The sequence below is a fragment of the Rattus norvegicus genome, chromosome 1 (assembly GCF_036323735.1).
Source record: "Rattus norvegicus strain BN/NHsdMcwi chromosome 1, GRCr8, whole genome shotgun sequence".
NCBI classification, from domain to species: domain Eukaryota; kingdom Metazoa; phylum Chordata; class Mammalia; order Rodentia; family Muridae; genus Rattus; species Rattus norvegicus.
The window spans coordinates 38,910,115-38,920,750 of NC_086019.1; the positions used below are offsets into that span (position 1 = coordinate 38,910,115).

General features: G+C 38.9%; 1 pseudogene; it reads left to right on the forward strand.

Moving 5' to 3' along the window:
• Positions 1–2,780: 2,780 nt before the first annotated feature.
• LOC134484860 (ras-related protein Rab-1A-like) lies at positions 2,781–4,482 on the forward strand (annotated as a pseudogene).
• Positions 4,483–10,636: the final 6,154 nt, after the last annotated feature.

Sequence of the window (10,636 nt, forward strand, 5' to 3'; positions counted from 1 at the left end):
TTGGACAAGATGGATGAAGCAAAGAAGTGCAGACGGACAGGAGCCGGATGTAGATCGCTCCTGAGAGACACAGCCAGAATACAGCAAATACAGAGGTGAATGCCAGCAGCAAACCACTGAACTGAGAATAGGACCCCCGTTGAAGGAATCAGAGAAAGAACTGGAAGAGCTTGAAGGGGCTCGTGACTCCATATGTACAACAATGCCAAGCAACCAGAGCTTTCAGGGACTAAGCCACTACCTAAAGACTATACATGGACTGACCCAGGACTCTGACCTCATAGGTAGCAATGAATATCCTAGTAAGAGCACCAGTGGAAGGGGAAGCCCTGGGTCCTGCGAAGACTGAACCCCCAGTGAACTAGACTGTTGGGTGGATGGCGGCAATGGGGGGGGGGTTTGGAGGGGAACACCCATAAGGAAGGGGAGGGGGGAGGGGGATGTTTGCCCGGAAACCAAAGAATTATTATTAAGTATTAAATAAATTAAAAAAAAAAAAGCAAATGGGTCCTGGAGCAACAGCTGGTGGTGCGGAGAAGTCCAACGTTAAAATCCAGAGCACTCCAGTCAAGAAGTCAGGTGTAGGCTGCTGCTAAAATCTGTAACCGTCCTTTTCTTACAGCAATGGAATCTCAATCTGAACCCGAGTGAAAAAAACAATCTGGCTGAATTGTACCATATGTAGCTGCACTACAACAGATTCTTACCGTTTTCACAAGGTCAGAGATTGTAAATGGTCAATACTGACTTTTATTTTTATTCCCTTGACTCAAGACAGCTAACTTCATTTTCAGAACTGTTTTAAACAGAACTGTTTAAACTGTTTTAAATGGGCAAAGTGTACGTGGGTGTTGTGTATTAAATTATCCATTATTTGAGTATAACAGACGTTGGGAAATTGTACTACTGTTGAAGAGATTTCTCTCAAATATATTCTATTTTACAAGAAAATAATTAAACTAATGTCCAGTGAGAAGGAAAGACAGATCCAGCCATTATGCTTGACGTTTGGTTAGATCTCAGCCATGGCACATACTAGCACAACAGGTCTGATTACAAAAGTCATGCTTTTTAGATATATTCTTCCTGCTGTTACTGTGTTGGTCAGCTATTCGTTTTTGTTTGATGCATATATGTGCATATATGTAAGTATATATGACTATAAATGACAAGGTAAAAATAAAGGGGCATAAGCTATGTTTCACAATCTATATCAGCCACTACAGATTTTGAGACAGAATCACCTGCTGAAATGGAAGCTCAATGATTTTCCTTGTATGAATAGCAAATGAGCCCCAGGAATCTATCTATTTCCACTCTCCCTCAGTATCATGCCCAGATTTAACTGTGCAAGCTAGGTATTTGAACACAGGCTTTCATGCCTGTTTAGTAAGCTCCTTTCCCAATTAGTTATTTTCCAGTTCTATTGTTTTTATTGTTAAAATAAACTGTTTTTTTTCCTTGAAAGTTCATCTAAGCCTGCTTGTTGTACTGTTACTCCTCAGAAGTAACATAATGCCCTCATGAGCTGATATCAATTGACTGAGAAGCCAACTGATTGATGTCTTTTTAAGGATGGGATGCAGAAACATAAGCAGCTGAGTTGCTGAGCATTCCTTTCTGTCCCTGCATCTCACCATTATAGCCACAGCACTGAGGAGTCCCATAAAGGGCATGGTCAAATAATGAACAGAAGTCAGTACTTTCTCTTTTTTCCTTTTCTAAAAAAATTGAATAGTTTATGTGTTTACATTTCAAATGTTATCCCTTTTCTGGTTACCCCTTTACCATCCCTCCCTCCCCCGCTTCTGTGAGGATGCTTTCCTTCCCAACCACCCACTCCCACCTCAACACCCAGTCATTCCCCTACACTGGGGAAAAGAGCCTTCACAGGACCAAGAGCTTCTCAGTTGTTGCCATTCCATAGTATCCCATCACAGAGACAAGGGGAATTTATTTAGGATTTGGCCTGGAGACTTGTATTGTTTCACAATAACAGGAAGAACACTCATTAGAAGAGTTTGCTGTCAAGGAGGACAGTCCTCACTTCCCCCCAGGCATTATCTGCCACCTGAATGACTTTGCAAGTCATATATAGTCAGCATACATACATAAAGCTTTTGAAAACACAAGGAGATACTTCATGTGAAAATTGGCCTTGTCTCAGCTTCAATCATCTTAGAAAAAGGTAAGTTTAAGCTGTAAACTTAGAGAAACACAATTTACAAAAGTTCACTCATTTACTCATCCTTTCACTTTCTATACAAATATCATCTGACTCTGACATTTCATAGGAATCAAAGATCAAAGTTTTACATGGGTTAAGTGTATATTCCACATCAATTGTCTGATTCCGTTCTATAGCATCTATCTATGTACCTCTATCTCTATCGCTAATCTATCTATCTATCTATCTATCTATCTATCTATCTATCTATCTATCCATCCATCCATCCATCCATCCATCCATCTATCTATCTATCTATCTATCTATCTATCTATCTATCTATCTATCTATCCATCTATATATATATATATGACAGTGTTTAATTTAGCCTGTGGATAAACCCTGCTAATAAAGGTGAAAGCCTAATTTTTGGGTGAAAGCCATCACTGAGTGGCGGCGGCTGCTGATTGTGTATTAAGTGTCGGTGTGGGGTTGATGTTTGCTCTACTGGAACAGCTTAGCTCATTCCTTCCTTTGCATTAACCGTGCTGCAGAAGCTTGGGGCGGCGGCTGCGTCAGAAAGGGCGGTGGCAGCGGAGGCAGCTGCAGTGACATGTCCAGCATGAATCCCGAATATTATTTATTTAAGTTACTTCTGATTGGCGATACTGGGGTTGGAAAGTCTTGCCTTCTCCTTAGGTTTGCAGATGTCACGTATATGGAAAGCTACATCAGCATAATTGGTGTGGATTTCAAGATACGGACTATAGAGCTAGAAGGGAAAATAATCAAGCTTCAGATATGGGACACAGCATGCCAGGAAAGATTTCGAACAATCACCTCCAGTTATTACAGAGGAAGCCATGGCATCATAGTTGTGTATGATGTGACCGACCAGGAGTCCTTCAATAACATTAAACAGTGGCTGCAGGAGATAGATCGCTATGCCAGTGAAAATGTCAACAAGTTGTTGGTAGGGAACACATGTGACCTAACAACAAAGTAGTAGACTACACAACGGCAAAGGAATTTGTAGATTCCCTTGGAATTCCATTTTTGGAAACCAGTGCTAAGAACACAACGATTGTAGAACAGTCTTTCATGACAATGGCCACGGAGATTAAAAAGCAAATGGGGGTACAACCATTCTGGAAATCAGTCTGGAGGTTCCTCAGAAAATTGGACATTGAACTGCCTGAGGATCCAGCTATACCTCTCTTGGGCATATAACCAAAAGATGCCCCAACATATAAAAAAGACACGTGCTCCATTATGTTCATCGCAGCCTTATTTATAATAGACAGAAGCTGGAAAGAACCCAGATGCCCTTCAACAGAGGAATGGATACAGAAATTGTGGTACATCTACACAATGGAATATTACTCAGCTATCAAAAACAACGGCTTTATGAAATTCGTAGGCAAATGGTTGGAACTGGAAAATATCATCCTGAGTGAGCCAACCCAATCACAGAAATCCATACATGGTATGCACTCACTGATAAGTGGCTATTAGCCCAAATGCTTGAATTACCCTAGATGCCTAGAACAAATGAAACTCAAGACGGATGATCAAACTGTGAATGCTTCACTCTTTCTTTAAAAGGGGAACAAGAATACCCTTGGCAGGGAAGAGAGAGGCAAAGATTAAAACAGAGACTGAAGGAACACCCATTCAGAGCCTGCCCCACATGTGGCCCATACATATACAGCCACCCAATTGGACAAGATGGATGAAGCAAAGAAGTGCAGACGGACAGGAGCCGGATGTAGATCGCTCCTGAGAGACACAGCCAGAATACAGCAAATACAGAGGTGAATGCCAGCAGCAAACCACTGAACTGAGAATAGGACCCCCGTTGAAGGAATCAGAGAAAGAACTGGAAGAGCTTGAAGGGGCTCGTGACTCCATATGTACAACAATGCCAAGCAACCAGAGCTTTCAGGGACTAAGCCACTACCTAAAGACTATACATGGACTGACCCAGGACTCTGACCTCATAGGTAGCAATGAATATCCTAGTAAGAGCACCAGTGGAAGGGGAAGCCCTGGGTCCTGCGAAGACTGAACCCCCAGTGAACTAGACTGTTGGGTGGATGGCGGCAATGGGGGGGGGGTTTGGAGGGGAACACCCATAAGGAAGGGGAGGGGGGAGGGGGATGTTTGCCCGGAAACCAAAGAATTATTATTAAGTATTAAATAAATTAAAAAAAAAAAAGCAAATGGGTCCTGGAGCAACAGCTGGTGGTGCGGAGAAGTCCAACGTTAAAATCCAGAGCACTCCAGTCAAGAAGTCAGGTGTAGGCTGCTGCTAAAATCTGTAACCGTCCTTTTCTTACAGCAATGGAATCTCAATCTGAACCCGAGTGAAAAAAACAATCTGGCTGAATTGTACCATATGTAGCTGCACTACAACAGATTCTTACCGTTTTCACAAGGTCAGAGATTGTAAATGGTCAATACTGACTTTTATTTTTATTCCCTTGACTCAAGACAGCTAACTTCATTTTCAGAACTGTTTTAAACTTTGTGTGCTGGCTTATAAAATAATGTGTGTAATCCTTGCTCCTTTCCGGATACCAGATCGTTTCCCGTGGTTTGTTAGAATATATTTTGTTTTGATGTTTATATTGGCATGTTCAGATTTTGGGTTTAGTTGAGGATTTAGCTCAGTGGTAGAGCGCTTGTCTAGCAAGCGCAAGGCCCTGGGTTCGGTCCCCAGCTCTGAAAAAAAAAAATAAATGTTGGGTTTAGTCTTCTGAAGATGAAGTTCAGCCATTTCGTATCAAACAGCACAACCAGTGTCTGTCAGTTTCCATGCATAAAGTTTAGTGAGACATTATATATAAGATCTGATTTGCTAGGTCTTCTTGGTAGAGATATAAATGAAAGATTACACTACTGGATTAATAGTTTCTTCTTACTCTGCATATAATTTGTGGCTGCAGAATATTGTAATTTTTTGCACACTAACAAAACTGAAGACATGTTTAATAAATATTGTACTTATCGGAAGTAATATCAAATTGTATGGTGATAAATATTGTTTTAGTTCCTATGGTTAAAGGGAAATAGAGCTTTGCAGTCTACTCAACAGCTATTTGTGTGTTCAGCAAGAGCACTATAGACCTATCTTAACAGCACAGCATTCAGGGTTTGTTTTCTAGTAACAGGTCTAATGAGTGACCTAGAAGCTTTCTGCTGTGTAGAGATTTCACCAACCTCATTGGTTCAAGGAACTCAAACTCTGTGAAGTGTGTGCTTCCTAGTTCTTCATCTCCGCCCAAACCATCCGAAGTGGCCTCACCAACAACACTTTTGTCATACACCTGTGGTTGAGATGGAGAACAGCACATGCTTCCTCATAGGCAGTGATCTGGTAATGTGTGCTGCTGTTTCTTCATGCTGAGTCTGAGGGCACACAATCCTTTCTATTTCTTCTTTATTTATGTTTCTGTTGTGTGTTTTTTTTATTTATTATTATTATTATTATTATTATTATTATTATTATTATTATTATGGCTATCAGAGAGGCTGCCCTGGAACTTTCACTGTCAAGTCAGGGATCCACCTGTCTCTGTATCTGAGTGCTGAGATGAAAGGTGTCTGCCACCACACCTGGCTTTTTTTTCCACTTTTTTAGAGACAGTGTTTCACTGTGTAGCCCTGGCTAGCTTGGAACATGTACAACAGGCTGCCCACACGCCCCGGATTCACCTGCCTTTTCCTCAAAAGTGCTGGGATTAAAGACATGTCCCAGACAGCCCCCAATATTTTGAGACAGTGTCTCACTTAGCTCAAGAGGCCTCAAATTCACTTGTACAGGAGGGTGGCCTTGAACTCCTGATCCTCCTGCCTCCACTTCCAGGTGTCACCTTTATTCTTCTCAACTGTATAACTCATATTAGATTAGAAAGCAGGAAATGTTGATTGCCCTATCTGTAGAAATTCTATTTCCCAAATTAACTGAAAACATGAACTCTAGATGGGAATGATGGGAGAAAAAATATATTTATTTCATGAAATTTTGCGGGTGTGAAGGTTGTGTTTACTAGGACCTTTCAGATCCTAGACTGCTTTTGTCTTACTGTGGGAAACAGAGTCCCTTGTAGACACTAGCATTTTAAGGTGACAAGGGTCAGAGGCTGTTTCCTTTGGTTTAAGCAGCAGTCAAACATACTGCAATTGGTGGCTTAGGGTGTAGCTGTTGATTACACATTTTATTATGGGGTCTTTAATGATAAAATATTAATCTAAAATTAAGCCAAATATTACAGGTTTATTTTTCACTAAACAACCAATTGAAATACATGTTACAAAGGTAAGTGGTAAGACTATTGTAAAATGAAAAATGGATAGACTAAATATTCAATTGAATTTTCCATCTATGAGAATTTCACAATAAAATCTTAGTTTACTTCATATTATAAAAAAAAAGATCTAAGTCTATCATTGTCTGGATAGCTCTCAGGTTTCAGCACAAAATAGAAGACTTCATTTAACGGCAGGGTTTTCCCTTCCCTCACCTTAATTCTCACATACCTCTACCTGCAGAATGTCACATAGTTTTATATTACAGTTTAATTTTTTTCTCAATCAGAAATTGTTCAGCTAATACCTGGATTTCCTGGAATTCTTCTCCATGTTAATGAGGAATCTTGGATTTTTCAGCCTTCAGCCAATAACCATTGCCCATCCTTGATATTCTTACCCTAACCCCCATACCCAATACTATAAATTCCTTGAAAGTAAATCCCAAGTAAATTTGATCTGTTTACTCACAGTTGTGTCTAGTGTCATTATTACAGGATGCAATTCATCATCTTTGCTCCATTTGTTCTCCTGGACTGATACGGGCCTAAGATCCCTGGGGGCAAGGAGGGTCACAATAAACTGGGTTATATTTTATTGTCTGAACCTAAAGAAAGAGATGCCCATAACATACAAGAAGCCTACAGAATTCCAAATAGATTGGAGCAGAAGAGAAATTCCTGTCATCACATAATAGTTAAAATACCAAATGAACAAAACAAAGAAAGAATATTAAAAGAGGTAAGGAAAAAAGGTGAAGTGACATATAAAGACAGACCTATAAGAATTACACCAGAATTCTAACCAGAGACTATGAAAGCCAGCAGATCCTGGACAGACGTAATACAGACCCTAAGAGAACAAATATGCTTGCCCAAGTTATTGTATTCAGCAAAACTTTCATCTAACATAGATGGAGATACCAAGATATTCTCTGACAAAACCAAATTTATGCAATATCTTTCTACAAATCCAGCCCTGCAAAGGATAATAGATGGAAACTCCAATAAAAGGAGAGAAAGTATACCGTACAGTAAGCAAGAACATAATTTCCTTGCAAAGAAACCAAAAGAGAGACAAACAAACATAATTTCACCTCTAACAATGAATATAATGGGAAGTGACAATCTATATTCCTTAATATCTCTCAACATCAACGGTCACAATTCCCAAGTAAAAAGACATAGACTAAAAGATTGGATATGTAAAGAAGACTCAGCATTTTGCTGCAGTCAGGAAACACAACTCAGAGACAAAGTCCGACACTACCTTAGAGTGTCTAACAAGCAAATGGCCTGAAGAAACAAGCTGGAGTTGCCATTCTAATATCAAATAAAATTGACATTCAACCAAGAGTCATTAAAATAGAGAAGGACGGACACTTCATATTCATCAAAGGAAAAACCCACCAAGATGAACTCTCAATCCTAAATATCTATGCTCTAAATGCAGGGGCACCTACATTCATAAAAGAAACCTTACTAAAGCTCAAAGCACACATTGCACCTCACACAATAACAGTAGAAGATTTCAACACCCCACTGTCATCAATGGGCAGATGAGGGAAGCAGAAATTAAACAGAGACATAGAGAAACGAACAGAAGTTAGGAACCAAATGGATCTAACAGAAATTTATAGAAAATTGCATCCTAAAACAAAAGGATATACCTTCTTCTCAGCACCTCATGGAACCTTCTCCAAAATGACAATATAATTGGTCATACAACAGGCCTCAATAGATACAGGAAGATAGAAATAATCCCATGCATCCTATCAGATAACCATGCAATGAGACTGGTCTTCAATAACAACAATAATGACAGAAAGCCCACATATACATGGAAGTTGAACAATGCTCTACTCAGTGACAAGTTAGTTAAGAAAGAAATAAAGAAAGAAATAAAAGACTTCTTTGAATTTAATAAAAATGAAGATTCAACATTCGCAAACTTATGGGATACAATGAAAGCAGTACTAAAAAGAAAACTCATAATTCAGAGTGCCTGCAAAAAGAAACAGGAGAGAGCATATGTCAGCAGTTTAACAGCAACTTAAAAGCTCTAGAACAACAATAAATAAATAAACCCAAGAAGAGTAGAAGGCAGGAAATAATCAAACTCAGGATTGAAATCAACCAAGTAGAAACGAAAAGGAGTATACAAAGAATCAATAATACCAGGAGCTGGTTCTTTGAGAAAATCAACAAGACAGATAAACACTTAGCCAGACTAACCAGAGGTCACAGAGAGCACATCCAAATTAACAAATCAGAAATAAAAATGGAGATATATCGTCAGAACTGAAGGAATTAAGAAAAATCATCATACCATATTACAAAAACCTATATCCAACAAAACTGGAAATTTTGAAGGAAATGAATGATTTTGTAGACAGATACCAGCTACCAAAGTTAATTCAGGAACAAATAAACCATCTAAAAATCCCATATCTCCTAAAGATATAGAAGCAGTTATTAAACATCTCCCAATCAAAAAGAGCCCAGGTCCAGAAGGGTTCAGTGCAGAATTCTATCAGACTTTCATAGAAGACCTCATACCAATACTATTCAAACTATTCCACAAAATAGAAACTGACAGAGCACTACCAAAAGGAGCACGTCCTTCTATGAAGTCACAAATACTCTTATAATCAAACCACACAAAGACCTAATAAAGAAAGAGAACTTCAGACCAATTTCCCTTATGAATATTGATGCAAAAATACTCAATAAAATTCTTGCAAATGGAATCCATGAACACAACAAAATGATCATCCATCATGATCAAGTAGGTTTCATCCTCGGGATGCAGGGATGGTTTAATATACAGAAATCAATCAATGTAATCCACTATATAAACAAAATCAAAGATAAGAACCACATGATCATTTCCTTAGATGCTGAGAAAGCATCGGTCAAAATTCAACAACCCTTCATGATAAAAATCTTGGAAAGATCAGGAATTCAAGACCCATATCTAAACATAGTAAAGCCATACACAACAAACCAGTAGCTGAAATCAAACTAAATGGAGAGAAACTCGAAGTATTTCCACTAAAATCAGGGACTAGACAAGGTTGCCCACTCCCACTCTCTGCCTACTTTTTCAATGTAGTACTCGAAATCCTAGCCAGAGCAATCAGACAGTGAAAGGAGGTCAAAGGTATACAAATTGGAAAAATCAAATTATCACTATTTGCAGATGATATGGTAGTATGCTTAATAGACCCCAAAAGTTCCACCAGAGAACTACTTAACCTGATAAACGACTTCACTAAAGTGTTGTGGTATAAAATTAACTCAAACAAAGCAATAGCCTTCTTCTACTGAATAAATAAACAGGCTGAGAAAGAAACTAAGTAAATGCCACCCTTCACAATAGTCTCAAATAATATAAAATATGTTGATGGGACGTTAACATAACAAGTGAAAAATCTGTATGACAAGAACTTCACGTCTGTGAAGAAAGAAATTGAGGAAGATCTCAGAAGATGGAAAGATCTCCCATGCTCATGTACTGGGGGGATTAATAAAGTAATGATGGCCATTTAGCCAAAAGCAATCTACAGATTCAATGCAATTGCTATCAAAATTCTTACTCAATGCTTTGTAGAGATAGAAAGAGCAATTTGCAAATTCATTTGAAATAACAAAAAATGCAGGATAGCGAAAAAATATACTCATCAATAAAAGAACTTCTGGGGGAATCACCATTCCTGACTGCAAGCTGTATTACAGAGCAATAGTCATAAAAGCTGTATGGTATTGGTACAGAGGCAGGCAGATACATCAGTGGAAGAGAATTGAAGACCCAGAAATGAACCCACACACCTATAGTCACTTGATCTTTGCCAAAGGAGCTAAAACCATTCAATGGAAGAAAGGTAGCCTTTTCAACAAATGGTGCTGGTTCAACTGGAAGTCAGCATTAGAAGAATGCAGATCGATCTGTTCTTATCACCATGTTCAAAACATGAGTCCAAGTGGATCAAGGTCCTCCACATCAAATGAGATACATTCTAATAGAACTAAAAAATGGGAAAGAGTCTCGAACACATGTGCACTGGGGAAAATTTCCTGAACAACATACCAATGGCTCATGCTCCTAGATCAAGAATAGACTAATGGGACCTCATAAAATTGCAAAGCTTCTGTAAAG